The sequence below is a fragment of the Oenanthe melanoleuca genome, chromosome 28, assembly GCF_029582105.1.
Source record: "Oenanthe melanoleuca isolate GR-GAL-2019-014 chromosome 28, OMel1.0, whole genome shotgun sequence".
NCBI lineage: Eukaryota > Metazoa > Chordata > Aves > Passeriformes > Muscicapidae > Oenanthe > Oenanthe melanoleuca.
In genome coordinates this window covers 1,063,183-1,070,239 of record NC_079361.1, presented here as the reverse complement: position 1 = coordinate 1,070,239, position 7,057 = coordinate 1,063,183, and positions in this window count along the sequence as shown.

The window sequence follows — 7,057 nt, the reverse complement described above, 5'->3', positions numbered from 1 at the left end:
ACCTTTATACTGTCAGTTAGGGTGGGGCCACGAATGGGAAAATAAGTTTTTAACTTTAGGAGAAGAAGTAGCAAAAACCTTTAACCTTAGCAATTGCTGGGTCTGTGGGGGGCCAGGGGGGATCTGAAAACTGGCCACGGGTGGCCAGCCCAGTCGAACCTAAATGGTGGGTTAGCACCCTGAGTGAGGTCCATAATGGAACAGGATTCTGGGATGAAGAAGGAAGTCCATGGCAGCTTCATTCTTCTGAAAGAGGAAGTTATTGTCTAAATAGAACAGGAAGCAAATACGTGGGAAAAAGTGTTTGTGACTGGACTTTATCTTTGGGTTTAGATTGTTGGACTCCCAACTGTCTTCCTTATGATTGTTCCAGATATCAGGGCAGATGGAATCAAACTCATGTTAAGCTCTCAAATGGTAGCTGGGTAAAGTGTTCCTACCATAATTACCAGAAAAATTTGGAAGGCTGTAAAGCAGTGGGAAGGGATAAGTTTTTTTGACTCCTTATTTTTAAGCTGCCCCCGCGATAATTCCACAAGTAGGACACATGTCGTTCGTGACTATCAGTGGAAGTGGCAACACCGGAATGGAACTCGAACTCTTTTTAGCAGGTTCTGGTCCAAATCTAATAAGACAGATCTGGGATGTAACTGCAGCTGGAAACCTCATGTGGGAGCATGGAAGTGCAAATACTGTGATTCCTATGGTGGGGAAACTATTGTTGGGGGACCACTAGGCCCAGGAAGCAAGCTGTATTTTGACTCCCCAGTGGATCATGAACATTGGGAAGGTCCCTTTGCCAACGGGACCGGGCTTTAAAAGGGCATTACTGGATTTGTGGCCAACACGCCTATCGCAGGTTACCCCCAAACTGGTCAGGGATATGTTATGTGGGGTATATCAGACCTCTGTTCTTTCTGCTACCACAGGTTCAGGGAAACCAGTTAGGAATCAAGGTATATGATGATCTAATTAGGGAAAAGCGGTCGATTGATGTATCCCTGGCTGGGGGGAGCACCCAAAAGTGGGGTGATGATGAATGGCCACCTGAACGAATCATACAACACTATGGACCAGCCACTTGGAATCCTAATGAATTAATATCAGGTGCCAGAGAGCCCATTTATAATTTAAATCGAATAATTAGGTTACAAGCTGTCTTTGAAATAGTAAGTAACCAGACAGCTACAGCTCTTGCTGACCAATCTACTCAGATGAGAAATGCAATATTCCAACACCGGATGGTATTAACCTATTTATTAGCAGAAGAAGGGGGGGTGTGTGGCAAATTAAATGACTCAAATTGCTGTTTGCAAATAGATGACAATGGAAAAGTGGTGAAACAAATAGCAAAAGGAATAAGAAAGTTAGCTCATGTACCTGTCCAAACATGGAAAGGATGGGAATGGGACATGTTTTCATGGCTACCTGGTGGACTGTGGGTTAAACAACTGCTTTTTTTCCTCTTATGTGCTGTAGCAACTCTAACCTTTTTACCATGCATGATTCCTTGCATAGTACAACTTATTCAACATGTGATCAAGGGGATGCAGGTTATAGCCATGCCTACTGACCCAGAGATGGCTACAAAAGGACAGAAATTGATGTCATTGCAAATAATTGCAAAACCAAAAAAGACACAAGAACAAGAAATTAAGACAATGATAGCTAAAGTTTGTAAAGACAATTACTAAAAATAAAAAGAGGAGGGATTGAGAGGAATGTTACATTTGTCTTTACAAATAAATTGTAAATCTGTTGGTAGATAAAGTTAGCACCTAGAGATAAAAGAAACAATGGGAGGGATTACACTGATTGGTGAATGGAAAAAGATATTTGCCTTTACAAACAAACTGTAGGTTTGCTGGTAAATGAAATTGGATAACAGAAGATGAAAGAAGCAAAAGCGGGGGAAACTATGAATTCTACAAGAATTAAAAATTAAAAGGGAGGGTTATACATTAGAGGGGAATGTCAGGTGTCAGGCGTTCCGGGAAGTCTGTGCCTCTCGAGTACCTCAGCCAATGGGGAAAGAGAGAGGGAAAAGCGGCCGGGAAATTAGGATAAAAAGGGAGGCTGCGTCCTCCAAAAATTCGAGAGATCCCAGGGGAATGCCCCATGGCCTCTCCCTTTATTCGAATAAAGCAAAAAGGACTCCTCTGTCTCCTTTTTGGACATAAACCTCTGGTGTTTGTGGATTAATTTTCCTTACACCCCTCTCCAGCTGCGACGCCTCTGACCCCACTCTGACCCCACAGATGGATGTACCAGGAGTTCTTGGAGAGGCCTCTGTGAACAGAGACAAGCTGAAAGGCACCAACACGAAGCAGAGCTGCAGCGCTGCCCTTGGGACACTGCTTCAAGCAAAGGTCCTGCCTGGGGATGCAGCTGTGGCACCAGAGCACCCCTTGCAGGTGCTTTCCCCGTGTGTTGGTGCCCATGAGGCACAGAAATGCGTGAGCTGGGATGAGCTCTGCCTCTGGAGAGGCTGGATGGGAAGGATCCCTCTGCAGATGCTCTGTCCTGGCTCTGGCTCTGCCGCAGGACTCCAGCAGGTACCAGAGTGGGAAGAGCAAAGTGTGTTTCGGGCTGGAGGAGCTGGGGCAGCCTGCGGGGCGGGACGGCAGAGCCGAGCTGTGCCTGCAGTGCCACGCCCGGGCTGGCCCAGCTGAGCGGGGACACTCTGGGGACACGCTGGGCACACACGGCAGGGCTGGGGACACATGGCAGTGCTGGGGACACATGGCAGGTCTGGGGACACACGCTGGGGACACGCTGGGGACACACGGCAGTGCTGGGGACACATGGCAGTGCCGGACTCTGGGCTGTCGCCGGGGCTTTGTCCTCCCTCTGCCCAGGGAGCCCCTCCTTGCCCTGCTCTCTGCCATTCCTCTCAGCCCTTGCTGTCCCTTCTCTGGGCTCTGCCACCCCTCGCTCAGCTCTGTTCCCCTCTTGGCTCTGTGTTCCCTGCCCAGCTCCCTGTTCCTCTCTTGGCTCTGTGCTCCCTGCCCTGCTCCCTGTTCCCCTCTTGGCTCTGTGTTCCCTGCCCTGCTCCCTGTTCCCCTCTTGGCTCTGTGTTCCCTGCCCTGCTCCCTGTTCCCCTCTTGGCTCTGTGTTCCCAGCCCAGCTCCCTGTTCCTCTCTTGGCTCTGTGTTCCCAGCCCAGCTCCCTGTTCCTCTCTTGGCTCTGTGTTCCCTGCCCAGCTCCCTGTTCCCCTCTTGGCTCTGTGTTCCCAGCCCTGCTCCCTGTTCCTCTCTTGGCTCTGTGTTCCCTGCCCTGCTCCCTGTTCCCCTCTTGGCTCTGTGTTCCCTGCCCTGCTCCCTGTTCCTCTCTTGGCTCTGTGTTCCCTGCCCTGCTCCCTGTTCCTCTCTTGGCTCTGTGTTCCCTGCCCTGCTCCCTGTTCCCCTCTTGGCTCTGTGTTCCCTGCCCTGCTCCCTGTTCCTCTCTTGGCTCTGTGTTCCCTGCCCAGCTCCCTGTTCCCCTCTTGGCTCTGTGTTCCCAGCCCTGCTCCCTGTTCCTCTCTTGGCTCTGTGTTCCCTGCCCTGCTCCCTGTTCCCCTCTTGGCTCTGTGTTCCCTGCCCTGCTCCCTGCTCCCCTGCGGGTTTGTGGGGATGCTGCAGAGGACCAGAGCTGCCCTGGTGTGCAGAGAACTCTGTGGATGCTCGTGCCCCCCTCATTCCTGCAGCTGCACCGGGCTGGTGCCATCACCGAGAGCCGGGAGCGCGGCAGGGCAGGGGGTGCCCGGGTCCCCTCTGGGGGTGCCGGTGGTGCCACTGCCCCAGCTCTGCCCCACGGGTGTTGTGGCTCTGCAAGGCTGTGGTGACCCAGGCTCTGTCCCAGTCGAGCAGCACAAGCAGCTCACAGGGCAGGAGACGGAGGTGACCCAGCTGAGCAGGCTGGAGGAGCTGGAGGGTCCCAGGGGCAGGGGCAGTGCTTTGTGCTGACCACCCCTCACCTGGTCCTGTTCCCCTGACTCCTGGCCTGGGGCAGGAGCTGATTTCCTGACATGGTCCCCAGGAGAAGTTGTGCCTCTGGGCTTTGCTGCTGGGTTTCTGTGCTCCTTGGTGGCATCGGGACGGGTGGGACTCTCCTGGGTGCAGCCGTGCCATGTGCCAGGGACAGCTCTGGTGTGACATGTTCCACTCTGCTGCTGGCAGTGTCCCTTTCCACCGTCTGGGTTTCTCTGCTCTGCCACTGCTCCAGTTCTGGGCTGTCTCTGGAGGATGAGGGAGGTGGTGTGATCCTGTCTGGGAGCTGGAGGAACCAGGGCAGGGTAATCCTGCTGTGGGGACCAGCCTGGGGGTGGGGAAGGGAGGGACGTCCCAGGAGCTTTGCCATGCTTTAGAGCCCATGGGAGAGCTGCTCTCCCAGGCCTGAGCTCAGTGGGGGGGATCCCAAGGCTCAGAACTCCAAAGGGGTGGTGGGAAATGGGGTTTCATTACAGAGGGGCAGCCCCTGAGTCCACGGGGCTCTCAGTGATGTGACAAGTGTGACATGTGTCCCTGCTCCTGTTCCCAGCCCTGCCTGATGCTCTTTTGCCTTTTTTCCAACCTGGAAATGAAACTCAAGTTAATTTTAGTAAGGAGGTAATATAAGAATGGATCTTTATTTTCTCTATTCCACCATAAGAGCCTTCAGAGGCAGTTATGGAAAGATGTCCACAAAAGCCAAACCCCCCAGGGATGAGTGCATATTTATAGGTTTTAGGAAATTAGCATAATTGATAAAAAGCACCAATTAGGAGGACAAGTGGTGATTTAATTTCCCCTCAGGTCAAACCCCCTCTCTGGAGTCCCCCTGCTGGCACTGGCTGTACTTTGTCTATGAAAATGTATCTGGAATAGTTGTTCTCGGCCTTGGCTCCCAGGAAGAACCAAGATAGCAGAGCAGCCCTGCACCTCCCAGGGCTTGGGCTTTGGAATTTGTTTTGTTTTTCTGCTAAGGGAAAGGCCATGGAAAGGTACTGGGAAAACTAGGTACTAATAAAATAGGCTACAGAGTTACAAGTGTATGGGTGACCAATAGAGATAACAGAGAAAAGAAAGAAAAAGCAAAACCAGAGGGCATCAGCTCTGCCCCTAACCTCAGGCCCAGGAGGAGAGGAGAGGAGAGGAGAGGAGAGGAGAGGAGAGGAGAGGAGAGGAGAGGAGAGGAGAGGAGAGGAGAGGAGAGGAGAGGAGAGGAGAGGAGAGGAGAGGAGAGGAGAGGAGAGGAGAGGAGAGGAGAGGAGAGGAGAGGAGAGGAGAGGAGAGGAGAGGAGAGGAGAGGAGAGGAGAGGAGAGGAGAGGAGGAGCAGGAGCAGCTCTAAGAGCTCAGGGCTGCCCAGGCTGAGGAGCTGCAGTGCTCGTGTGTGATGCAGTGCCCAGGGATGAGATGCAGTGCCCGGGGATGAGATGCAGTGCCCATGGATGAGATGCAGTGCCTGTGGATGGGATGCAGTGCCTGGGGATGAGATGCAGTGCCCATAGATGAGATGCAGTGCCCAGGGATGAGATGCAGTGCCCAGGGATGAGATGCAGTGCCTGGGGATGAGATGCAGTGCCCGGGGATGAGATGCAGTGCCTGGGGATGAGATGCAGTGCCCATGGATGAGATGCAGTGCCCAGGGATGAGATGCAGTGCCTGGGGATGAGATGCAGTGCCCATAGATGAGATGCAGTGCCTGTGGATGGGATGCAGTGCCCAGGGATGAGATGCAGTGCACAGGGATGAGATGCAGTGCCCATGGATGAGATGCAGTGCCCAGGGATGAGATGCAGTGACCGTGGATGAGATGCAGTGCTCGTGTGTGAGATGCAGTGCCCAGGGATGAGATGCAGTGCCCATAGATGAGATGCAGTGCCTGGGGATGTGATGCAGTGCCCAGGGATGAGATGCAGTGCCTGGGGATGAGATGCAGTGCCCGGGGATGAGATGCAGTGCCTGGGGATGAGATGCAGTGCCCATGGATGAGATGCAGTGCCCAGGGATGAGATGCAGTGCCCATGGATGTGATGCAGTGCCTGTGGATGGGATGCAGTGCCCAGGGATGAGATGCAGTGCCCAGGGATGAGATGCAGTGACCGTGGATGAGATGCAGTGCCCAGGGATGAGATGCAGTGCCCGGGGATGAGATGCAGTGCCCAGGGATGAGATGCAGTGCCTGGGGATGAGATGCAGTGCCTGGGGGTGAGATGCAGTGACCGTGGGTGAGATGCAGTGCCCATAGATGAGATGCAGTGCCCATGGATGTGATGCAGTGCCCAGGGATGAGATGCAGTGCCCGTGGATGAGATGCAGTGCCCAGGGATGAGATGCAGTGCCTGGGGATGAGATGCAGTGCCCGGGGATGAGATGCAGTGCCTGGGGGTGAGATGCAGTGCCCATAGATGAGATGCAGTGCCCAGGGATGAGATGCAGTGCCTGGGGATGAGATGCAGTGCCTGGGGGTGAGATGCAGTGCCCATAGATGAGATGCAGTGCCTGGGGATGAGATGCAGTGCCTGGGGATGAGATGCAGTGCCCATAGATGAGATGCAGTGCACAGGGATGAGATGCAGTGCCCATAGATGAGATGCAGTGCCCGTGGATGAGATGCAGTGCCTGTGGATGAGATGCAGTGCCCATAGATGAGATGCAGTGCCCATGGATGTGATGCAGTGCCTGTGGATGGGATGCAGTGCCCAGGGATGAGATGCAGTGCCCAGGGATGAGATGCAGTGCCCGGGGATGAGATGCAGTGCCCAGGGATGAGATGCAGTGCCTGGGGATGAGATGCAGTGCCCGGGGATGAGATGCAGTGCCTGGGGGTGAGATGCAGTGCCCATAGATGAGATGCAGTGCCCGGGGATGAGATGCAGTGCCCATGGATGAGATGCAGTGACCGTGGATGAGATGCAGTGCCTGGGGATGAGATGCAGTGACCAGGGATGAGATGCAGTGCACAGGGATGAGAAGCAGTGCCCATAGATGAGATGCAGTGCACAGGGATGAGAAGCAGTGCCCATAGATGAGATGCAGTGCCCAGGGATGAGATGCAGTGCCTGGGGATGAGATGCAGTGCCTGGGGGTGAGATGC